Source organism: Quercus lobata, chromosome 5 (genome assembly GCF_001633185.2).
Source record: "Quercus lobata isolate SW786 chromosome 5, ValleyOak3.0 Primary Assembly, whole genome shotgun sequence".
NCBI classification, from domain to species: Eukaryota; Viridiplantae; Streptophyta; class Magnoliopsida; order Fagales; family Fagaceae; genus Quercus; species Quercus lobata.
Window position 1 is genome coordinate 18,585,365 of NC_044908.1, and position 26,912 is coordinate 18,612,276.

At 32.9% G+C, this 26,912-nt stretch overlaps 1 pseudogene; it reads left to right on the forward strand.

Moving 5' to 3' along the window:
* The first annotated feature begins 707 nt into the window (after positions 1 to 707).
* LOC115988755 lies at positions 708 to 12,555 on the forward strand (annotated as a pseudogene).
* Positions 12,556 to 26,912: the final 14,357 nt, after the last annotated feature.

Genomic DNA, 26,912 nt, shown 5'->3' on the forward strand with positions numbered 1-26,912 from the left:
GTGTTTTTGATGGACCTAAATTTTGCAGCCTCTTGTTAGCACATTAACGTGAGTGTCATTGATGAACCACTACTGTTAGCTCTTAATTTCAGCTTGGTTCTCTTGGGTCTGGCTAAAATTATTTGAGAATTTTTAAATCTTATGGGGTTTTAAAGATACAGAAGCTTATCAAATTGAATTCAAACACTTAGTTGCATTGACCAATAAAGCATAAACATTGTTATCATATTTAAGGATCATTAAATGCAATACAATTAGGTGTTTGAACTGCCCCTAAACTAAACATTACTATTAGTTTTTAACTTTCTATTGAAGTATGAACACAAATTAGCTTTTAAGTTGAACTTATTGTGATTTGTTCCATATCCAACATGGTGGAATGATGGCCATCTTATTGTAATTTGTTCCATATTCATCTTAACCAGTCTTATTATAAGGGATTAAGGGTGCTCACAAATGCTCATGCTCTGATTTTAGTCTATACATCTAAGCATAGCTTTTGGAATACAATTTATCAAGCTTGTGAATTGAAGGTTAAGCTAGACAAGTATAGGGAGAGATCATGTTGAGAGAGTGCTAAGTTTGCAGCCTTTTTCATCTGAAAATATGTTTAGGGAACTTGGAAATTTATGGTAATATTTGCCATGGGTGCAAAAGTCAATTTCTAGTGATATCAACCTTTCTCATTGGTGCCAGGAAGTATAATAATCATCTTCTTTGAACTCCAAATGGTGAGCATGTATGCAATGAAAGGGAAGAAGCGAAAGAATAGGGAAGAGAGGCATGACATAGTGCAAGATGCAAAGAGAGCCATTACAGAGAACACAAGTAATGGTGAGGAAGAAGGAAAAGAGGTGGAGAACGGACTTGAGGGTATTCCAGTTGTCCCAAGTGACCAGAATAATACTAACAAAGCCAGGGTCATCTTCATTCTTGAAAAGGCATCTTTGGAAGTTGCAAAAGTTGGAAAGGTCTGTTAATTATATTGGAACTTTTTTTTCATATGTGTGTTGTAAAAGTTGAAATTTTTTGGTTTTGGTCTGTGTGGAGGGGTTGTTTTATGGGTTTTAGGCTTTCTGGTATGGTTGCAGTGCTTTCTTTAATAAATTTTTGTCAGAATATATACAAATTTTGATTTAGGTTCTCTGGGTTTTGGATTTATTCTATGCTTTATGGCTTTTATTGGGATTTCTTGTGATTAGTGTTTCATTGTTTCTTGTGATTTTTTTTTTCTCTTTTTTGTAACTAGTTTTATGCATACAGAGTTACCAACTTTTGAACTCAGACGACCATGCATATTTCTTAAAGAAAAATAACAAAAATCCTGCTGATTACAGGCCTGACATTGTTCATCAGGTTAGTGGACTTTGCAATTATGGGGTTGACATTGTGCTTCAACTATTGCTCTTGAATTTTTGACATTGGCGAAACATACATGATCTTAAGGGGCAGTTGTGTTCAGGCTCTCCTAACTATTTTGGATAGCTAACTTAATAAGAGTGGGATGGTGCAAGCCGTGTATGTGAAAACTGAGAAAGGTGTCCTTTTTGAAGTTAAACCATATACTCGTCTTCCAAGGACATTTAAGCATTTCTGTGGTCTTATGTGTAAGTTCAACAGTTCTCACCTCAACATCAAAAAGCACGCTGATATTGTGTCTATGAGTGTGTTTGTTTTTTGGTTGGGAGCTCTATTTGATGTTTTTACTTCTTTTCTTCTCCTCTTGCTACCTGCAGTGCAGCTGCTACAAAAACTGAGTATTACTGCTGTCGGTAAGCGTGAGAATCTTTTGCGTGCTATCAAGAACCCTGTAAGCCGGTATCTGCCTGTCAACTCTTGCAAAATAGGTGAGGTTAATGTTGTATGATTTTTCCTGTGTTATCTATTCTGTACTAGAAATGAGGTTAATATTTTCTTTGATACCAGGATTATCACATAGTTCAGAAAAATTGGTTAATATAAACAACTATGTGGACTCTGCTGATAGTGATGTTGACCTTGTTTTTGTGGTAAGCTCAAAATAATTTTAACACTGATACATATGTTATGTTACCAAAACTTGGAATTTTTTCCCTAATATCTGAGTTTTCAGGTTGGTGCAATGGCCCATGGTAAAATTGACAGGCAGGACACAGATGATTTAATATCAAGTATGTTTTTTTCTACATTGTTTGCTTATACAAGTCCAAATAGTCACATCCTCTTTGTGTGCATGTCAGTGTGCTTTCTTTCACCCCCCCCCCCCCCCCCCCCCCCTCTCTCTCAAAATTCACCACCATCACAACAACCCAAATTTATTTCTAGAAATGGAGGATGTAGGGGGCTTTTGTTTCTGCTGACCACCAAAGACATACGGCTCTCTATTTAGAGATTGGAATGCTTCTCAAAGAAACTCAGACTTGTCAATTGAGTTGTAGCTAATTTTCAAGCGGATGATTTCATGTATTCTTTTCTCTTAGGTTTCAGCATCTGTATCTGATTGAAGATATGAATATGCCTAAAATATGCATTTCAATAAGTGTTTCTACAGATAGAAATGCGGCTGATTTGTCCTTACTTCTTTGACATGAATCAGGTGGGGTAGTTTCCACCTTTTCTTGCCCACCCAATGCAGGATTATCAGCTGCATCATTCGTTGGGTACAGGAAAATTCACTGTTCTGTAAGGTTCAGTTATCTCTTTTGTCCATGAGTGAGCATTCAGTAGGTTCTCGTCTTTGTAAAACTGCCTTCTCGAAGTCTATCATAATTCATAAATGAGATTTTCAAGTTTTCTTAAATTATAAAAGTGGAAAGCCATGGAATTATGAGCAATATTGAGTGAAATGGGGCAAGGATGGCTCAATTTCAATTGCAGCCTGAATCTGAGTTGGTTCACCATGCATATATCATTCTTGCTTGAACCATGGTTACTAAGAACCCAGACTTACCACAGTAGAAAATTTGGGTTGGATGGTCAGGTTTTCCCATGCACATGCACAAGGCATGCACATGACTCACTATCTACGTTAGAAATCGTATTACTCGATACAATGTTAAAAATCAAATACCTTTTAAGACAGAATTAGGTGAGGTAGTAAATTTAGTCTTCATTGGTTGTACTCGATACAATACTGAGTTATAATTAGGGGTGTCAAATGGGTGGGTTTAGGGTGAGCATAATTGGATTGGATATATAAAAACCCATTCACCCATTAAAACTCATTTAGCTAATTGCTTCTAACCCAAACCCAACCCAACCCAATTATAATAGGTAAACCCCAACCCACCCAATTATCAAAATTACCAAAATTCCCATAAACACATTAACAGCTCAGCAACAGGAAAATGGTCCACTGTTTGGTTGCCGAGGAAAAAAAAAAAAGACAAAACCTTGGTGGGCGATAAAATGACAGAGAAAATGGGAAGAGAAATTAAAAAAATGAGAAATCCAGATCTCTCATTATTCAAATGCCAGTAAAACACCAACATTAAAATTAAGCAAACATCATTTTCCTTCCATTACCTCCACTTTCTCGGCAACCAAACAAAGGAGTGCGTGAGCGAAGAACGCGCCTACTCTCTGTGGCGAAGAAGCGTAGGGAGAGGAGTGCTCGGTGATTTCGGGGAGGAGATCGGTGGCATCGTCGAGATTTTCCATGGAGTCGCACTTGACTCGCTCTCGTCGCGGTGTAGTTCTTCGACAAGTGCTTTCTCGCCAGAAATGGAGGCTTTGTCGGAGAGATTTCTACGCTTCGTTGCTGTGGTGGTTTCGTCGCTGGAGCTGTTGTCGCTGTCCACTCGCTTCGGATTCATGTTAGATACTGGAGATTGCGGAACCAAGCTCTGAAGCATGATCGATCGACTAGACAGTGACCAGATCATTTCCCAGAGACCAAACAATACAAAAGGGTTTTTTTTTTTTTTTTTTTTTATGAAAATAGCTGTGTTGAATTTGGGTATATTGTATTTGGGTTAAATGGGGTTCAATGGGTTTTTAGTTAAAACCTAATAATTATTGGGTCTAATTGGGTTGAAACCCAATTAACCCAACTAATAATTGGATGGATTTGGGTGGGCAAATGGGTTTGGACTTAGTTTGCCACTTATAATGTCTAATGCCAAATTGAATCAAAAGGGCCTTTACAAGGAGGATTTTAAGGTTATTTGACATCTATATCTATATTATTATTACTAAAAGCTAAAGCATAGCATTTAATGTTGCTACGCTCACATTAAGCCACGTCAGCAGCCATGTCACTCCCATCCTTTTTCTGAATTTTTAATTCAATTTTAAAATAATTTTACCAATTTTAAAATGCTAATAAAACTAAAATTAGTTTCAGCCCTCTCTCTACTTTAAGGTCCACTTCTTATATATTTAAATCCATTATAAAGCCCAAGCCCACACCAAAGCCTTTTCATCTAACTCCCTTTGTCAAACCTAATTGTTTTTCACGGTTACAACTTATGCTCCCTTCAGTTATGCGGATTCAAATTCCAATCTACCACGTTTTGTTTCATCGTTTTAGGTTTAGTTCCTTCCCCTTCCCCACCTTTTGATTCTCATGGTTTCAGCTTCTTTTCTATCGTTTCACTCATGGTTTCATCTTCCTGCTCTACGGTTTCAGCTTCTGTTTTGGCTTCTAACGGCAGCCTCTCTATCTTCCTTCCTCTCCTCACTTCTATATAAATACTGATGTAACCTGGATGGTTCAATTGAGGTATCCCTACATCTTTGTGCTCTATTCTTTTGCTTGATGGTTTTTTTTCGCCTTTCTACGTTTGTTTCTGCCTATTTCTTGCTATGGTGTGAATGATTGTTATGTTACATTTACTTTCTAAATCATTTTTGTTAGGGTGTTGAATTTGTTACTGCTGTGTTATTTAATTGGAGCACTGCTTCTTTTGGGTACGTTCATTCGGAGTTCTTTTGGGGATTTTCTAGGTTGGGAAAACCCAGAAATAGTGTGACAATCATGTAGCTATATTAAATCTGTCACCTTTTAGTTAATGAGACAAAAGCTCATCAAATGGCTATCCTATGTATGGGTCAAATGGGGGAGTTTTTGTGTAGTGGCTTTGCTGATAAGAGTATTGATATATGGAAAAGAGATTGGGAGCTTGTAATGTTGACACTGTGGGTCCAATGAAAGAATTGGGAAGAGAGTTCAAGGAATCTTGAAGTTTTTGTACAGCTAAGTTCATCTCTCCAATTAATAAATCTATCTTGGGTGATTTGGTGAGAGTTTTCATTGTAATGACCAATTCTTTTAGGACCTCTGAAGAATTGGTGCTCAATACCATGCATACATCACTGAGATGTTTCTTTAGATAGTCTGGTGCCTGTGGCAAAGTAAAAATATTGGAATTAATTTTACAAGAAATTTAAGAAAACAAAGTATGATACATAAAACCAAAGTGTTTTACCTGAATTTCTGAGTTTATGCAACTGTTGAGAGCCTCAATGCAATAAGCACACTTATGCATTGATGTGCCAATCTTGAGGTATTGTTTCCATAGATGTCGAAAGTTTAATCTGCCATGTGTAGGTTCCCATCTTGCAAGATTGGCCTATACAATTGAATTAGAAAATTTATCAAACTGAGTACTCAATGGTTATCTTATTGCTAGCGAATTGACCCAATGAAAGAATTGGGAAACCATGTTGAGTTCAAGCGTAAAAGTAGGGTTGTCAATGTAATAGTGTATGAAAATTGGGAAATGTCTTGATTTCATTGGATGAAAATTAAAGTTCAAAGCTAACCTATCTAGCTAGCTTTTTTTTTTTTTTTTTTGGGCTTACCAAGTAATATTTCTACAATCATTTGATGATTTTATGGCTATTTTAATAAAATGATCTGATATATTCTTTTGTTTTGTTTAGTTGAGGATTACATGGTTTGGTAGATTGGAGTCTCACATATTCCCCAAATTTCTGGTGCTTTTTTAGATAGTATGTTACTCTACTATTTTCTCTGTTTGGTTAAAGGGAAATTGTGAAAAAGGAAAAGAAGAATATTGGGCTTTTGGGGTTTTTAAGGTTATAAATCTATCTTGGATGATTTAGTGAGAGTTTTCATTGTAATGACCAATTCTTTTAGGACCTCTGAAGAATTGGTGCTCAATACCGTGCATACATCACTAAGATGTTTCTTTAGATAGTTTGGTGCCTGTGGCCAAGCAAAAATATTGGAATTAATGTTACAAGAAATTTAAGTAAACAAAGTATGATACATAAAACCAAAAAAGTATTTTACCTGAATTTTTGAGTTTATGCAACTATTGAGAGACTCAATGCAATAAGCACACTTACGCATTGATGTGCCAATCTTGAGATATTGTTTCCATGGATGTCGAAAGTTGAATTTGCCATGTGCAGGTTCCCATCTTGCAAGATTGGCCTGTACAATTGAATTAGAAAATTTAACAAACTGAGTACTCAATAGTTATCTTATTGCTAGCAAATTGACCCACTAGGATAGTTAGCAGCCTACCATGACTTCTTCAGTTGCCTTAGAATTAAGCACACATTTGTAGCCTTGCATTCTCTTACTAGGATCTTCCTCATTGCCAAGCTTAGTTTTATCATCTTTGAAGTATTCGCCAACACATCCTGAATTTCAAGTTGACAAAGTGTTTTATGTATAATTTGGTTATGCTTGAATAAGGAAAATTAATTATATATTGAGTGTTCAATCAATGATCTTTGTTCACGCATATCGTCCAGGGAGTCAGCAAGTTTTTCCAGGTTACGAACAATCAAATCGTGAAGCCCACTGCCAGCCCAAATGGGACAGAAGACCATGGTTATAAAAATGCATAAAGAGGTCCCAATGGCAATTGTTGACAATCTATGGTACGCCATCTCAAAAAATTTGTCCACTCGGTAGCCAGAAACTATAACTAAGCTGCCATAAATATTTGGAGTCAGAAACATTTGCATCACCTTTGTGATTGTGGGATTAGAGTTTTCATTTTGTTGTTTGTCTCCACTTCTATCAAGTGTTTTGTGTTAGTGTAGATTGGTACCCACAGTAATTGGATTAAAGTTTTTACTTTGTTGTCTATCAGCCCTATGTGGCCATATGTCTCCATCAAAGTCCCTCAAACAATGCCTTGAGCAGTAAACTGTCCGTCTTAGTCATTTTTAGTCTTGAGATATATCCCAAATTATTTATTGAGTTGTTTGGAAAATTCTTTGGATCTTTTGTGGTATTTTTGCCTAATGGGCACGTCCTAAACTATTGTAGGTGCGATATTTTCCTCAAATTGAGAAGTTTTAATTAACTGCAACCTTTTTTTAAATCTATGCCTCTTATGTAATGTCACAACTATTTAAGCACGATGAGCTAAGGAAAAAGAAATCAACATTGAGATCAGTCTCTAGGACATTTTTCAACAACCATGCTGATGCCTTAGAACATGGTTAATTAATTATTTCCTGAATGTAGCCTTATATGCCTCATTAAGTTCAATAATTTAGTTGATTCTTAAAAAAAGTTTAGTAGTTTAGTCTTCTTGTGAGGTCCACTCTCTGAAATAATTGCTACCAAAGGCCAAACTTCAAAACATGGTTATATACATAATACATTTCGAATTACAAAAAAACAAAATTAGTATTGCTTTGGGTTTTTTTTTTTTTTTTTTTTTTTTTTTTTTTTATTGATCTCATTCAAAAGGAAGGTGTTAACTGCAATTACAGCAGTTGGAAAATCAACTGTGGAGCAATAAGTTATTTAATGAATTTTTGACCCAAATTCAAATGCTTGATTAAAATTTCAGACTATTTAATTACAACATATACAAAGGGGGATCAAAATAGGCAGTGGAAGGTTTTAACACAAAGTGAAAGAGTAAAAACAAAGGTAGATTAAAAGCAAAAACGGAGGGAGATTAAAAAAAATGAGGTTGGTCTAAAAATCTATTTTGGTTTAAGTTTTTTGGTTAGGTCTTACCTTGTGATATTTTAATTTTTAATGGAACTGCATAAAGACAGGAATCTCCAAATAGTCTTAGAAAAATGGTTTTCATGATGCTTGTGTGAACTTACTTACCAAGCAGGAAGACACTATAGATAGATGACATAAAATATTATATATTTTTTTAGTGTTTGAGTGTGTATTTGTATGTGAATGTTTGTGTTCATTTATCAAAAGAAAAAAAAAAAAAAAAAAAAAGGTCTTGGTGTTCAATGATGTGGACACCTGTCACCGTTTTGATTACTATTTTACCCACCAATTGCTTACAAGTTACCTGTTAATTTACATGTTTTTAAGCTAGATTGTTTCTTCAAGTATTTCTAACTTTTAATTATAAATAAAATGAAATAGGCTATGCTAAAATATTTTTTATATTTTTATTTGGTTATGTAGGTTGTTCATATTTTCTACCAGTTAATTACGGAATATTTATTAAATTGCAAGTTCAACAGCTATAAAATGAAAAGGCTATGCTAAAATATTCTTTATATTTTGTTTTAGTTGTGTAGGTTGTTCGTATTTTCTACAAACTGATTACAGGTTATCTATTAAATTGCAAGTTCAATAGCTGGATTGTTTTGTAAAGTATGTCCAACTCTCAATTAATGAAAAGGCTATTATAAAATTGAGATTATATTATCTTTTCGTGTGCTAAAATAATTTTTATATTATCTTTTGGTTTCTACCAAATTATAACAGATTATCTATTAAATTGCAAGTTCACAAAAGCTAGAATATATCTTCAGGTCTCTCTAAAATGAAATGCTTTGCTAAAATAGTCCTCATATTATTGGTAGGGTGTTCATATTATCAACCAGTTATTTGAAATAATCTTTTACTATAATGACGGTTAGTAAATGATGGTTTGTAAGTACTATGGAGTCACATCAGCAGCTAGAGTGTCTATCTTTTAATATGAAATTTTACTGAATTACATTCCCACGATACAAAAGAATATTGAACCCAGACAAGTTGAAAAAATGGGGGAATTTTAAAATTAACAAAATTTCCAAATTCTTTAGAGCCACATGATATTCAAATTTTGAGATAACCGTCAGATGAGATTGTAAAATAATTCAATAAAAATTCCAAATTCTTTAGAACCACATGATATTCAGATTTTGAGATAACCGTTAGATGAGATTGTAATATGTTTAGAGATTAGATATTTTCTATTGAAAAAAATGACTAGTGCAAAAATATCAAATAATTTTTATTTATGTTTTGCAGCCACAATGCTTAATATTTTATTTATATTTTTGTTTTTAATGCAACTGCATAAAGGTAGGAATCTCCAAATAGTCTTAGAAAAATGCTCTTCATGCTACATGTGTGAACTTACATAACCTACCAAGAAGACACTATAAATAGATGACAGCAAAATGAATGCACCCCAAAAAAAGAAGGCTAAAGTATTTTTTATATTATCTTTTGGTTGTGTAGGTTGTTTATATTTTCTACCAGTTGAAAGCTGGATTGTTTTGTCAAATATGTCTATGTTAGGTTCTAAAGACTTAGGATTTTATGTATTTAGAACTCTAATTTGTATTGTTGGCAAACCATGATCAAAACAATGAGTTTAGAAGTGTTTTAGTCTTGCTCAAAGTTGTGCATTTATGTAAAGTTGGAATCGAGCTAATGCAGGAAAGCATTATGCATTTCAGCCTGGCTCGATCGATCGAAGCTCGGGCAGAATGTTTTTTTCTGCAGAATTTCCAACTCAGCCCTAGTTGTTTTAAAACGTTTTTAGGGTTTCTAATTTGTCCTAAGTATAAAAGGCAAACCCTAGCCACGTTTTAGTGTTGCTTATATTGCGGTTTGTGTAAATCTCTTGTGAGATCTAGAGGAGCTTTCCTTTACACAAATTTAGGGTTTTCAAGGAGAAGATTTATCTACACCTTGATGATCAACTCAGTTGCTGTCATTGAAGTTTAACGAAAACACAGGCGGGTATGCTTGTATCTGGTGGTGAATCCAAGAAAGAAGGAATCCGTGGATTCGGAGCTTGCACGTGGTCGTGTCAGTAAGTTCTACTGGTTGGTAGCAATAAGAATTCGAGCGTGGGGGCTTGTAAGTCTTATTGTATGAACTTTGATTCTTTCAAGATAGTGGATTCAAGTTTACCTTGAGGATAGCTAGGTCAAATCCTCCCCAGGTTTTTACCGGTTTGGTTTCCTGGGTGATCATATCTTGTATTATTTATTTTTCCGCTACTTTGCATGATTTGATCTTTGTTATTGTGATAACTTAGATTTTTTAAATTGGACTAAGTAACAACTTGGCTAATTACCTAGGTTAAATCAATTGTTTTAAGAGGTCTAAAAACTATCAGTCTAACTCTCAATTATAAATATAATGAAAAGGCTATGGTAAAATATTTTAATATTATCTTTCGTTATGCTAAAGTCATTTTTATATTATTTTTTGGTTGTGTAGGCTGTTCATATTGTCTACCAAATTATTGCAGATTATCTATCAAAATGCAAGTTCAAAAGCTGAAAGTTTTCTTTAGGTATGTCTAAATGTCAATTGTAAATAAAATGAAATGTTTTTCTAAAATTGTCCTCATATTATTTTTGGTAGTGCAGGTTGTTCATATTATCCACCAGTTATTTGAAATTATTTTTCACCATAATGACAATTAGTAACTGATGGTTTGTAGGTACTATGGAGTTTTTTTTATTATGCACGATTGAGAAGAAGGATGATTCTTGCGTCCATGAGAAATCGCAATTATCCAACCAATATTCATGCTCCTGCAACTCAACGTATTTCTATTGACTTATAGTTGAATAAGGGTACTATGTTGGATAGGCAAATGAATATGAGTTATTGGGCAGCTAATAGAAGTCATTTAGTAGATGCTAACTTCAACAATGTTGATGCTTTAAGAGGAGAGGTTTATGTAGAAAGAGGATTTGCTTCATTTATGATTATGTCACCTTCACATCATATTGTTGGTAGGTTTTTCATAAAGTTACATTTTTTTATTATATATTATTAAAGTCTTCAATTTAATATATATATATATATATATGTGTGTGTGTGTGTGTGTGTGTGTGTGTGTGTATTATGGATTTACTTATATTTGAATTCTCTTTAGGCCATTCAAGATATATGGGGGATGATCCACTTGTGAGGAGCACTAGACAGAGACAACATGATTATAATAGTGAGACTGCGAACAAAAATTCTAATATCTATACACACACTACTTTAAATGAAAATGGTGTTGTCACCACAAATGTATCTGAAGACCGAATTCCTCCTGGTAATAGTCACTTTAGTAATAACATATCAAACATAGAACGTCATACTGACATGCTGCATTTATATTCTTTAAAATATTGTTAGCATGCCAAATTATTATTATTTTATAATTTATAACAATGCATATATAAAAATTTAATTATTAGATTTTGCTAATGATTGTTTATTTAATAATATGTTTTGGGTGGATGAAATTACAAAATTTTTTTTTTCCTAATTGGTCCAATTAATCATTGTTAAATTTTATTAATTTTCTTAGTTACATTTTTCGGTGTTTTGGATTGTAGGCAGAAAAAATAAGGTTTAAGAAAGTTTGTTTAAAATTAAAAGAATAATTTCCAAAATTTTATATTCTTTTTAACGATTCACAAAATGTTATAAATAACATTTATTAAAAAATGAAAATTTTCGTTAACTTGCCTTTTGAATTTCTGAGAAAAATTGTATTGTTTTCATTTTGGTACAACTAAATTTATATTTATGATTTATGATTGTTCCTATAATAAACAAAATAAGATTATGAAATGCATTACTCTTTATTAAATTATTTTAAATTGTAAAAAAAAATAATAATAAAACCACCATAAAATAATTATCACGCGCAACGCGAGGGTCCGCGACTAGTTTTTATAATTGTGTAATCTTAACTTTAATAATAAATTGTCATATTTTGTTTACAGACTAGTAAAACTACATACAGTGTTATTTATGACATTTCCAATCAAAATATATCTGTTTTGATTTTTTCTTTTTCTTTTGATGTTTTAATTACTCCCATAAAGAAATACTCCTTTCTGTTTGCTCTATAAAGAATAGGAAAAAAGCTTGAGAGTTTGTCTTGGATATCAGACTATCAGAGTATACAGATAATCTGATTTATAATCATTTTTGTTCTACATTGAGCATTCTGTGGGGTTGAAATTTTTCCATGGCTACCTTTTCTAACAATGCTTGAGAACTTATTTTTTCAGCTTTGGGGTTCATGTTTCTTTTTTCTTACTGCTCTATTGAGGATAGTAAACCGTTGGGAAGCTTAGCATTATCTAATCATTTTATTTTTCCTTTGGAAACAGAGTCCAAGTATATCATTGATTCTTTTGGAACAAAAACATTATATTTTCTGTTTGTAACTAACAACCTCCCATTTTTTCAGTTTCCGATTTCCCTTTGAGCGCTGCATACTGCATTGGAAAGATTACCAATGCTTTCGAGAAAAAGCATAACATCTTGTGAGCCCTACTCACTCTTCTAATATTTATCAACTATATGATAGTGTATTCTTCCAAGGAAAATACATTTATCAATCAGAGAAATATGCGACTAGTTCTCAGGATTTGTTAGTAGTTTCACAGTTGCAAGGGATAATAATTTTTTTTTCCTTTTTAAATGAAATTTTGTTCTGCAAATAATGCATTTGCGCATATGAGTTGAGAAGTCAAGATAATTGAGGGGCAGTAATATGGAATACACTAGTCTGATTGGCCTTGATATCTAATGTGTTGAATCTAATGCTCTCAATCTATTAGAAGCATATAATATTTGTTGTATCTACTTCGTATCTGAAAATCTGAATACATACTTTGACCTTGGTTACTATCTCATTGAAATGTCCTACCACTTGATTGAATCAGTGTTCAATTACTCTTCATACTTTGCAAAGTAACAATTCTCCGTTGCTTGTACTAAGGAAAAAAAAATACTTGTTGTTTGTTGTTTTGTTTTTAAGGTTGCTTCAAAATTATTTCAACCAAACAATTTACGGGGAAAAGGGATTTTGCAATAGAAAAAAGGTGTTTTGTGGGGAAAAATTTAAAAACACGTCTATACTAAAATTTAAAAATAAATTAGATCCACTAATGACAAGATTGATTAATTCTATGCTTGGAGACTTTGTGATGCATAACCATAATCTTTTTACTTATATCCTTCCATACTTCTTTTCACATCTCACTTGAATCAAGTCATTTGAAAGTTGCCAACATCTGAATGCTTTACACAAGTAATGTCCACTTGATAGTCATCTTTGATACCTTCTTTAATATCTATCAACCTAGAGATTCTTCTAGACTTATCAAGATGTATCTTAGCAACCCACCTTGCAGTCACTTGTCTATTATGAAATTGTCCTTGAACAAGTGTGTGAACATTATAAAATGCTTTCACTTGCAAAGAGCCTTAGGTAATTCTTCACTTCTTTCAAAAGATAACCCTACTTAACTCTATAAGATTGTACAGCCTCTTTAATTAAACTCTATATTATCATTGTAAAGTATTATCATTGTAAAGCATGCCCAATTCAAACTGGAGATTTCTATTTTTGCCCTAAACTCAATAAATCTAGGATGGCTATCATCTTCTGAATTGTGTAGGGCTCCAAGCAAATCTCCATCCTCATAATCAGTAGCGCAAGATCATTCTGCCATGTGTATGTTTACCAATGCATGTGAAATTCAAAAAAATTAAAATATAGCTACGATAGAAGCAAAAACAAAGAAGTTATAAAACTACACCCATTATCTCGTGGAGGAGTTAAATGGTTAGGAAAAAAAAAAAAAAAAAAAAAACCTGTTCATAAAATAAAAGGTAATTGTTCAAACCTCATATATATATATATATATATATATAGGGTCTGTTTGGATAGAACTTATTTTGCTGAAACTGAAAACTGAAAACTGAAAATACTGTAGCAAAATAATTTTTAAATGTGTGAATAGTGCTGTGAGACCCATTTTTAATGAAAAATTTGATAAAAAATGAAATTTGTGGATCCGTGAACAATGCATGGGTGCACTGTTCACGAAAGACCGGTCAAAAGTTGCGACTACTGTTCATGTACCGTACATGAACAGTACCGCCTGTTGGGGAAAAGGCGTGAAAAAAAAAAAGGGAAAACGTAGAAACTTAAAATGCAGCAAACGTGGATCCAAATTGTGCCATAGTCGGGTTCAAGTTACACTCAATGTAATTTTAAGAAATATTACATGATCAAATTTTTTTTTAATTAGATGCGAATTTTGACAAATCTACTATTAAATTACATTATTTTCGTATATTTTTTATCCTTGAGAAATTTCAAGGTATTCAAAGATAAATAGTCATGTTACAATCAATTGTTTAGATAGCTGAAATAGCCATGTCATCAATCAAAAATTAATAGCCATGTGATCAAAGATTAATAATCATGTCATCAATCAAGATTATTTTTATGAAAAATATTTATAGATTAGATAGCTGAAATAGCAGTCCTGCCTGAGAGATGTGCAATAGTGATGATATGCAATGCAAAGCGGATTAGGACAAGTGGGAGTTGCAAAATGGGGCGTCTACACAAAGAAACATAATGCATTTTAAAAAATACTAAGTATTCTAATATATATATATATATATATATATATATATAAGGTAAGATATTTTGTAAAAATTAAAAGTGTGGTTGGAATTAATTTTTAAAGCTCCATACAAATGGTTCATCCTCTATATGTCTTAATATATAAGTTTAGATATTTTGTAAAAATTATAAGTGTAGTTGGAATTGATTTCTAATACTCCATACAAACGGTTCATCCTCTATACATCTTAAATAGCTTAAATATTAAGAAAATATAAGTAAATTCATCACATATATTAGGAAAAATAAAACAAATATAAGACTTTATTAATTAATATAAGAAAAATGTAACTTTATCGAGAGCCTGCCAACGTTACACTAAGAAGATGACACAATTGTCAACAAAAAAACTCCTCTTTCTACACAAACATCTCCTTAAAAAGTGTGAACATGATTTGTTGAAGTTATTTTAAGTAGAAAACTACTATTATATGCCGCATAACTCATATTTATATGTCTATCCAACGCATTACCCCTATTCAACCCCAAGTCAATAGAAATATGTTGAATTGTAGGAGCATGGAGATTGCTGGCAAAATTTTGATTTCTCCTACATGTTAGAATCATCATTCTTGAACGTGCAGAATAAGTGGAATTCATAGTACCTACAAAACATCGTTTAAAGTTTAAACAATCATGATAGAAACAAATCATTAGAAAAAAGCAAAAAGAAGAAAAAAAATTGTATGATACAAAATGTAGATTATGTTTAATATATTTTGTACTTACAAACAAGAAGTTCTTGTTCATTTCATTTGCCTTTTCATTGATTTTATTTTATTTTTTTAACTATGTATTTTGTGTTTTTGGATATTAAAGAGAGGAATTGTATAATTTTTTTTTTTTTTTTTTTGGGTATTGAATCTTTGCTGCATTTTTTTCAAGTCAAGGTTATTATTTTTTAACATAACATTTTCATGTTTTAAATATTAGGGAGAGAAAGTTTGGATAATATTTATTTTCTTTTATGTTTTTGACTTGTGGGTTCGTTGTACCATCCAAGGTCACATGGGTGAATAGTGGGTACCTAACATTTTGGTTAGAAAGTACATACGCAATCTTAGTGATTTGATACATACATTTTATTATATTATCATTCCCTAGATTTAGGGGCTTCTTCTTTTTTGGGGATTTGTTACTCCCCATGAATTGTTTTTAACCTTCCACCTTCACACATTACCACAGACTAAAATCAAGCACAATTTAGATAATTACGGGATAGAATTTTTCCTATGGGGTCAAATTTAGTTCATATGAGAGACAGAGAGGAGAGAGAGAGAAAGACAGAGGGGGAGATTACATACTAAATCTAATGGTGCTTCCCAACATGCATTGTGTAACATTCTTCTAAGCAAAGTCCATGAGCATGGACACCGTCTGATTCTTTGTTTTTGCATTTAGCCAAGCATCGAATAGCAACATCCAAATCTGGGTTATATCCATAGTTCAAAACGCAATGACGAAAACTCCTCGTTATACATACTTCGTGTATATAGCTTTGATTTTTCATCTTTTCTAATGCATGCATACACTATAAATTCGTTCTCAATACAAGCATGAATTGAGTGATGAACAATATCAAGTTTTGAAAAATGAGAGAGTGGGATTGAAGCTGAAAAGGAATGAAAAGAGGAAGACCCAAGGTCGGTGGCTTGCATTTCAAAGGGCTTAAGAATAACAAACACCATCATTCCTAACAAAAGTTTACTCATAAATTTCTTATCTATTGATTTGTTTCCACTTAAGAAATATTTTTATTTAAAAGCTAAATTAGAATTGAAAGAATTAACACTTTAGTTATTATATCATATATAACATTGAAAGATTAAAACATTTTTGAGACAAAACTATAAAAAAAATTATTTAATCTTCGAATATTTTTGTTCAAATAAATATATATTTTTAGTAATTTTGACTTTTGGAACATGTATAAGCAGTCTAAAGTTATGTGACTTACATTTTTAATAATGTCGATTAGCTAGGGTCGAAATATTTGAACATCTTTTTACGTGAACAAGTAATTGTTCTCACAAAAGCTATATATGCTCCTAAGAGTGCGATAAATATCACGTAAACATGTGTGGATGAATGAATCACAAATTATAATGTATAATATCAAAGAAACCATTTCAAAATTTTTGAATGATGATTTTGGTTGGCAAAGCGTCATATATATTAGAGTATATGGAGTACAAATTATTTTAATATTAATTTATGAAAAGAAAATGCATATAAGCAATCTAATTATTTTGAATTTGGAGTGTGTAAACAATCTAAAATTATTTTTTTTCTAATTATTTTGAATTTTAGAATGTGTAAACAATGTAAAATAATGTGATTTACAGTTTCAATGATGTCGTTTGGCTAGGGTCAAAAGATTTAAAAAAAATATTATGTTAACAATTGATTCTCTCACAAAAGCCACATATGCTCATTAGACTATTAGAGTGCAATAAATATCAAGTAAACATATGAGGATGAATGAACCACAAATCGTAGTATATAATATCAAAGAAACAGTTTTAAAGTTTTTGAATGATGATATTGGTTGGCAAAGCGTCATAGATATTAGAGTATATGGTGTTTAAATTACTTTACTATTCATTTATGAAAAAACAATGTATATAGTGACAGTTATATGCAAAATATTTCGCTCAAAGAAAAATTATTCCAAATTTTGATGCGAAGTTTAATGTGAAGCCAATAGAATAAATTGACTCGATCAAAGAAAAACATGTAACTTTTGGAATTGAAGTAAATCAATGGAAGGTGCTATATGGGAAACCTATATAGATTTATATATAATTCGATAAATATTAATAATTTTGACATCTGATAAAACATGGTAGTTTTAAGTTAAATTGACTTATTTTTTAAATTAACTATGTATCTTACCCATAAGAATTTTAAAAAGAGTTGTAATGCAATTAATATGTAATTGAATTTGTGATTCACAGTGGCTAAGCGATGGTGGCTTATGGAGACTAGAGGGGCATACTGTTGTTAAAGCCCTAATTTCACCTGAAACAAAAATCAACACCTTGAATTCATCTCTAACAATTCCACTTGGTCTAATAATCTAGTCAAATACTGTGATAAAAAAACCAGATCTAAAGTTTGATAGAGTTAGATCAAGGTTTGAGGCCAAAATGGGCATTTGCCCATTTCGCCCAAAATAAGTAGCAAAATGTCCCTGTTCTGAAACTATTTTGCCATATGTCCCTGTTTTAAACTCGATTTTCTAAAAATTGAGTTTCAATGAAAAACTCGATTTTAGAAAATCGAGTTATAGGTAAAAAACTTAAAAAAAAAAAAAGAATTACATTCAAGGAACTTGAGTTCCATGTAACATTTTGCAAGTAACTCGATTTTCATTAAATTGAGTTTTTCACTGAAACCCGATTTTTTAAAAATCGAGTTTCAAAACAGGACCATTTTCTTAGATAGTTTTAGAACATGAGCATTTTGCTACTTGTTTTGGACGAAATGGGCAAATGCCTATTTTGGCCCAAGGTTTGACCAACTTTTGCACACTTTGACCAATTATTATTTTTATACATGAGTATGCATGTTTAGTTGGATTTTAATTATGGGTATGCTCCTTTGAGTTGCAATTTTAATTCAAATGTTAAATGGCTTGATAATCCATGTGTTTTGAATTCTGAGTTGAAAATCGAAAATTATGTTTAGAAGATTGTATTGGTTTGTGTAAGGACCAGATTTGAGTCCCTAGCCCAAAAGGTGGATGGACCTAGGCCCAAAAAACCAAAAACAATGAATTTGTAGAGAGTGGGTTAGAAAAACTGGGCTAGAATGAGTTGGACAACAAATAAGGTGGATTCGAATGACAAGAAAAAGAAGATGGACAAGTTTTAACTACAGAAAATCATCATCGGCAAGGTCTGAGAAGATCAGCTCTTATGTATTGCTCTTAAGTTTGATTACAAGTTTGGTTCTTGATTGCTACAGTGTTTCTCTCTTGATTTCTCGATCCCCTTTTCCTCAGGAGTTTCTTACATTATATACCTCCCTTTCAATGATCGTGGCCTTCCATTTGTTGACAATCCAGGTCACTCCTTGAGTGCTTGTCCCATCGGACACCCCTTCTGACCCTTTGTGAGTTGAGGTAATCAAGGCAGCACTGTTCAAGGGTGTTCTTCACATAAATGCAGTCAGAAAGTTAGCTACAGAGCATTCAATGCGGTAGCAGCAGTTTTTCCTTAGATATTTCCTAACTCCCATCCTTCCAATACGTTCATAATGCACATTCCTATCAGTGGAGCTTCTTGGAAGATCACTATAAAGGAATAGTATCACATTCCTTCCAATACGTTTGATCTGTGCCTCGTTTATTCGAGGAGATACTACTCCTCGGACAACCTCTCCATTCGCAACATACTCATGGGACTCTAAGCTTAACACCCTCACTACTGTTTATTCGTCCTCGACCAAGGCCCAAGGCCCAATATATAATTTTGGGCCCTTATCCCTACAATAGCCCCTCAAAACTCCGATTTTTCCCTTCTATCCGAGGAGGAAAAGTGGGGTTTTGATTTTTCAAAAGTTAAGACCAGTCATTTCTTTGTTTTAAGCCATAGAGTGCTTTCTTCAATCTCAACACATGATCAGGAAAGTGAGGATCTTCAAAGCCTTTGGGTTGTTCAACAAACACTTCTTCATTCAGGTATCCAATTAGAAATGCACATTTTACATCCATTTGATAGAATTTGAAGTTCATAGTGTATGCAATGGACATAAGAATTCGAATAGACTCAAGTCTTGCCACAGGAGCGAAGGATTCATCAAAGTCTACTCCTTCTACTTGATTATATCCTTAAGCTACTAACCGAGATTTATTCAGTATTATCTCTCCATCTTCATCGGTCTTGTTTTTGAATATCCATTTAGTGCCAATGACATGAACATTTTTAGGCCTTGGAGCAAGTTCTCACACATCATTTCTCACAAATTGATTCAGCTCTTCATGCATTAACTCAACCCAATTCTCATCTTGGAGAGCTTCTTCTACCCTTTTTGGCTCAAATTGAGCAAGGTAGCAATGATATTTTACATGATTGGCCAAAAGGATGTTTCCTTTTCTGAGGTGAATACCTTCATCTAAAAACCCTATAATGTTGCTATTTGGATGGTTCTTAATCACTCTTGATGATGGCTTCTTTGATATGGAGACTTCATCATTTCGTGAGATAGGAGGATGAACTTCCGGAGGAGTGAAAGGACTTGATGTTCTAGACATTGATCTTGTTTCCATTCTTGGGTTCATGGGAGTTGATTCTTCTTCCGATGTAGATCCTTCAACTTCTATATCAAGAGCTTCGACCTCAACATCGGGTTCTTTAGTGCTCGGCCCTTCTCCATCATCAATCATCTCTACCTTTGTTAAGGCATCATTAATCTTGACATTGATGGACTCCATTACTGTCTTAGTTCTCTTGTTGAAAACCCTATAAGCTCGGCTAGTAGTAAAGTACCCAAGGAAAATACCTTCATCACTTTTTGCATCAAATTTCCCAAGGTTCTCCCGATTATTTAGAATATAACACTTGCTTCCAAACACTCGGACGTACTTTACTCTGGGCTTCTTTCCATTCCAAATCTCATAGGCGGTCTTCTTTGTTCCCACTCAGAAGAATATTCTATTGCCAATGTGACAAGAGGTGTTCACGGCTTCTCCCCAAAACTTTTGAGGTATTTGCTTGTTTAGTAGCATAACTCTTGCCATTTCTTGAATCACCCGATTCTTTCTCTCTACCACTCCATTTTGTTGAGGAGTTTTGGGGGCTGAAAATTCCCTTTTGATTCCATTCTTTTCACAAAATAACTCAAATCTTGCATTCTCAAATTCCTTCCCATGATCACTTCTTATCTTGACAATAGGAACCCCTTTCTCGTTTTGTAGTTTCTTGTAATGGATTTCCAACTTTTCACATGCTTCTGATTTTTCTCTAAGAAATTCAACCCAAGTGTATCTTGAAAAATCATCAATAATGACCATAATGTACCTCTTTCCTCCTAGACTTTCAGTTCTTGTAGGCCTCATTAGATCAACATGAAGTAGCTCTAAACATCATGAAGTAGCAATCACATTCACCTTGTGATGGCTTGTCTTTGTTTGCTTTCCCATTTGGCATGCACCACAAATAGTCTTCTTCACCTTTCCAAACTTTGGAAGTCCCTCAATTGCTTCAAGTTTAGACACTTTAGCTACTTGTTTGAAATTCGCATGCCCAAATCTGTGATGCCAAAGTTCCAACATGTCAACACGAGCACTTCTACACGAAATGGGAGCCGTAGGAACTACTCCATAGCAATTCTTTGTAGTCCTATTTCCCTCCAAGACTTGAATCCCTTCTTCATTGATGATTATGCATCCCTTCTTTGAGAATTGGACAAGGAAATCCTCATCACATATTTGAGTGATGCTCAAAAGATTTGCCTTCAGCCCTTTGATGTATAATACATCTTTCAATAGAGGTAATCCAGGTATTTCAATAGTCCCTTTGCCGAGAACTTAAGCATGACTTCCATCACCAAAAGTCACATAGTCACCAACCTTCTCTTTGAGTGTCTTAAACAGTGATTTATCTCCTGTCATATGACGAGAACACCCGCTGTCAAGATACCATAAGCAAGAATTAAATACCTTCAATGAGGTATGCACAAATAAGCTCGCATGAGACAAACATTCTTGACCTTCAAACAGAATTTTATCTTCAATTTTCATGCTTCTGTTAGATTGACATTTCTTTTTCAGATTATCAATCTTCTCACACAATATTCTATTTTTTCTTTTGTACTTCTTAATCAAAGATTTAGATTCAGATATGCTATTGTGTAAGATGTGATTCTCATTTTCAAAATATTTTAGCATGTGAACAAATATCCTAGCATGTTTCTTTGTTTTTAATAACTTTAAGAGTTCATTGTTAGGATACCTTTCAAACATACTCATAGAGTCATTATCACAAACACTTAAACCACAATTCAGCATGGCCTTTTCCATAACAACATCCATTACAAAGGGGTCTAGGATCGCACTTAGGTACTTAAACTGCAGCAAGTGCACCTGCTCTGATACCAATTGAAAGTTCAAATAGTGTATAAAACACCCTTGAACGTTTAGACCCCTAATTACAAAAATACCAATTCAAGCTTTATGACAAACAATAAGTGTGCGGAAAATGAACACAAGCTATAAACAGAATTGGTAAACAATCTAAACCAATTAAAATCACATCCACAGTAGAAAATAAAAGGCAAAGATTAAGGGAAGAGAAATGCAAACACAAGGACAACACAACGATGTGTTATCGAAGAGGAAACCGAAGCACTCGGCATAAAACCTCTCCGTCGCCTTCCAAGCAGTAAGTAATCCACTAGAAAATGTAATTGGGATACATGAACAACAATAGACCCTCCAAGCCTAATCTACCCAATGTATCTAAGCCCTCCAAGCTTCTTACTCCAACGAGGTTGCGCCAAACCTATTTCTTTTCTAGCTTCCCGGATTCCGCTACTTGACCATAGCATCAACCAATGTGAAATTGGTTCCTTCCTAACTGCTTCCCAGAACACCAAACAGCCCTCTCACAGTAATGGATATGGTGAGAAAAGGTTTTGGTAAAAGGCCTTTCAAGGATTTAACAATGGAGAGGAAGAGAGTAGAGGAATTTGAAGAGTCTCTTATGTGAAGATTGTGGATGAATGAATCTTGTTTTACTCTAGGGTTTCTCTCTCAAAATTCTCTCTAGAAGCTCTCATTCTTTTGTGGGTATAGGGGTATTTATACTTGGGTGAGAATGGAATGTGAAGAGTCAGGTTTTTCAAAACAGGGCTGGCTCGTGGCTTGGCCTTGCGGCTTGACTGAGTCGCGAAATTCAGCCGCGAGATAACTGAACGGCCAGTTGTCCTATTTTGTCATGTAGTGCTCCAACTAGCATGACACTTCAACTTCTGGCATGCCTGGCACATGTGCAGCTTTTGGCGGCTTGCAGTCGCGAGTCACCCGTGAGATCCAATCACGAGTCTCTGTTTTTCTTGCACACTCTTAAGCATTTCTTCACACTATCTCACTCACTACCCTTACAAAAATCCCACCTAAATACAGGGTTACTAATTGCTGAAATACAAATAAATTTAGCATGGAATAAAGCTAACAAGATAGTTGATTAAATTCAACCTTACATAATTTTTCTCACAAAAGCTATATATGCTCCTAAGAGTGCAATAAATATCAAGTAAACATGTGTGGATGGATGAACCACAAATTGTAATATATAATATCAAAGAAACCATTTTAGAATTTTTGAATGATGATTTTGGTTGGCAAATCGTCATATATATTAAAGTATATGGAGTACAAATTATTTTACTGCTAATTTATGAAAAGAAAAAGCATAAAGCTATCTAATTACTTTCTAATTATTTTGAATTTCGGAATGTGTAAACAATCTAAAATTATGTGATTTACAGTTTCAATAATGTCGTTTGGCTGGGGTCAAAAGATTTAAAAAAAAAATTATGTTAACAACTGATTTTCTCACAAAAGCCGCATATGCTCCTTAGAGTGCAATAAATATCAAGTAAACATCTAAGGATGAATGAACCACAAATCATTTTGACACCTCTTGATATTTGTTTGACTTATACAAAAGGCCAGATTTCGAAATATTGAACTTAAAACTCGATCGATCAAATGTCTTAATCACTGATTTGTGATTTCAGCCCATCAAGTGGTTAGGGCTTCTTGTTTACAGACCAAAGGTATTTAAACAAACTCTAACACACATCTAAAAGACTTTTGAAAGTACTCTTGGTGTACATCTAAAGGTTTTGTGCCACTTGCTCTCAAAAGCTTTTACTAGTGATGAAGCAAACCATATATCAAAATGGTGATGTTGAAGTTGATGCAATACCAGTTCTTACAAGTGCTGGATTTTTGAATCTTCAACTGGGTACTTGAAGTTGTGGATAGGAAGTTTGCATGCAACATCTCGATAACTAAAGAAGTCTATGGATTCAGAATTGCATTGGGTAACGTTAGTAAGTTTTACTAGGAATAGAGTTATCCGGTGATTGTAAAACTTTTATTCAATTAGTGGATTTATTTTTCCTTTAGGGTTGATAGGATAAACCCCCTAGGGTTTTTACTATGGAATTTTATATTCCATCGATTTTCCTTGGGTCACCATATCACTATGTTCTGTGTTTTCAGTTGCTTTTATTATTTGCATAATATTGGTGATTGTTGCATTAACCAAAAATCAATTCATAATTGATCTAATTGACAACTTGACTTTAAAACTAGTTAATAAAAGTTTTAATAAGGGTCTAAAATAAACGGTTATAGATGTCTTCCAATTGTAAAATGCATTCGGATTGGTTTTCACTTACAGACTATACAATATGAAAAAATATTCTTTAACTACGTTTTAGCTGTGGTTTTGTCACTCATGAAACATCCACATGTCCTTCCCTTCCTCACATGCATCCAGATGACTATACCCCTTCTCAACCTTCTGTCTCCCCACCTCTCCAACTATCCAAATGCACACTTTACTACCTTAAACTATACCATAAATTACACTTTGTATCTTAAACTTTTCGAATGCACATGTTGCACCCTAAATTATGACTCTTGTTACATCTTGCACCCCGACGTTAAGTTTACTATTAACTTTGATGTAAATCCAAAATTTATGGTGTAAAGTGTAATCAAGAGTATAGTTTAAAATGATAAAGTGTAATTTCTTCTTTGTTTTAAGGAATTGAGAAGAAGGACAATTGGGTAGTTTCATATAATGTCATACTTTTCCATCCAAGTTAATAGCAAACTTAATATCGGGGTGCAAAGTGTAACAAAAGTCATAGTTTAGGATGCAACATGTACATTGGAAAAGTTTAGGGTACAAAGTTTAGCCTTCCACCTCAAACTCTTCTAATTACCAATTAAATTATTGATTAACATTGAATGATGAATGACTTTTTTTTCTAAATGACCTTTTTTTTCTCAATTAACTACTTTCCCACTTGATTTTTTTTTTTTTTAAATATTTTTCAAATTTGGGGTATATTTTTCCATTTGAGGCTTCTAAATTCCCAAATTTGAGGTATATTTTCATATTTGAGATATACTTTCGTAAATGACAGTTTTTAATCATATAATTATAGAAATTACAACAAATATTATTGATTTCATTTTTCCTACGAGTAAAATAACATAAAATATATATTTTTAACCTATTCCAAAATCGCAATCGAACCAAATACACAAGCAAAACGAGTCAAATCTTTAACCAAAAAAAAAAAAAAAAAAAGGGAAAACGTTTTTTGACCACAACCAAATAAACGGGCTCAAAATTTCATTAATGTATATGTCGTGTTGACTGTTGACTTACCCAAAGTTCTGTTCACGAAACTTGCCTTACAATTCATTTCAGCCAATGACCTGAATCTTGTACAGGTAACATTTAAAAGACCCTTATTGTGTGAGGGTTGGCATTGATTTTGGTCTACCTACTTTATTGGGAGTAATCTTCAAAAGTTGACCCTCAAATCTTTTAGGTAGATTATATCAATCTGCCGTGCCTTACACGAGGGACTGACATAATCAAATTTTAAATAACATTCATCTAAATGTCCATATTCATCTCTAGAAAGAAAAGCTTGACTTGTAATTGGATAATAATTTTATTTGAATAAAGTTAGTTCGAGGAAAGTTTCTTCAACCTACAACACACAATAACTTAAAAAATTATTCAATTGTACTTAAACTTATATGACATGCTTAATAGTGATATGACTTGTTTAAATAATATAAATACATGGGACAAAATTTAGGTACAATACTTTAGGTGCTGTTTCTTAGGTTCTTCTCTTAAAATTCAGTTATGTGGCTATTTAACTAAAATATACACTTTCATTCCATGAGAAAAAATCCATATGACAGAATCTTAAAAAAGGAAACTAAAGAATAATACCTAAGTATTGTACCTAAGTCTTGCTCAAATACATATAGATGATCTTATGAACTACTATGTAATGTGTTTGGAGGAAAAATTTGTTCAATTTCTTTTGTGTGTTGTTTACGGTCATGGTTGCTCTATTAGCATAGGTTACGGATATTAAATGTTGAGTTACAAGTTGGAATGCACTTTTACGAAAGGAAAAAGCAAAAAATCAAAAAATGTACAACCCCCCCCCCCCCCCCCCCCCCACAAAATGGTTTCTTGTTAAAACACAAAAACTCTTTGAAGTTTTAAACAAAAAACTTAATTAACTCATGTAATGTTGTTTTATGTTTACCATTAAACATCCATTAAAATAAATGATGAATTGCTCATATGATAACGCATGCCTATATTTAGAGTTATATTTTCACAAGAAAAAACACCACATGGGGGCTTTGTGTTACACTCTAATTAAAGCCCTAAGTGGTTCAATATGATACAATTAGCAGTTTACACACACAAAAAAAATCATAGTGGGATTTGGTGTTATACTCAAAAACTCAAGGGTTGGGTTTTGTGTTTTACAGGAAAACCACACAAGGGTTTTGTGTATTTTTCACCCAAAAAAAAAAAAAAAAAACTATAAATGCAAAGCGAATCCTCTAAATTTTTAGGGTAATTCCACCATGGGATTCCCAAAAATTGTCCATTATTCCATCCATATTGAAGTGACTTGATCAAATTTTACCAAGTCATCAACATTTAAATAGATGCTAACATTCTCTATTTTGGTATTTATTTAAACTATGATGATATAGGAAAATTTATTTTACTTATCTGAAAATGAATGTATAAGATTTTATTAATCCTACAGTAAAAATTTTAGATCTTAATCCCTTAATAATGATTCACAATTGGGCATGCTGTATGGTAAATATAAACAATTGTAGGTGGTTTTTTTCTTAATATTTAAAAAAAAATAAAGGGAAAAATTAATTTTAACCCTATTCTTTAAAAAGTAACAAATTAACTTCAATCCATTTTAGTAGAATGATATTGTCTTAGGGTTTAATATAGACTGAAGGTTTAATATATTACTTTTTGAAATTCCAAAGTTTAATAAGATTTAATTTGTTATATCATTAAATTAATACAAATAAGGAATCAATATTATGTCATATATTATAAGCCTGTTTAAAAAACTTTATATATTACATTCGTGTTGGTGTTCTAATAAGTATTACTGTTTTCTAAAAAAAAAAATGTTATGTCATGTGGCTGAAGGTAAGGTTTTTTGCCATGAGTTTAAGTTAACTCAATTAAT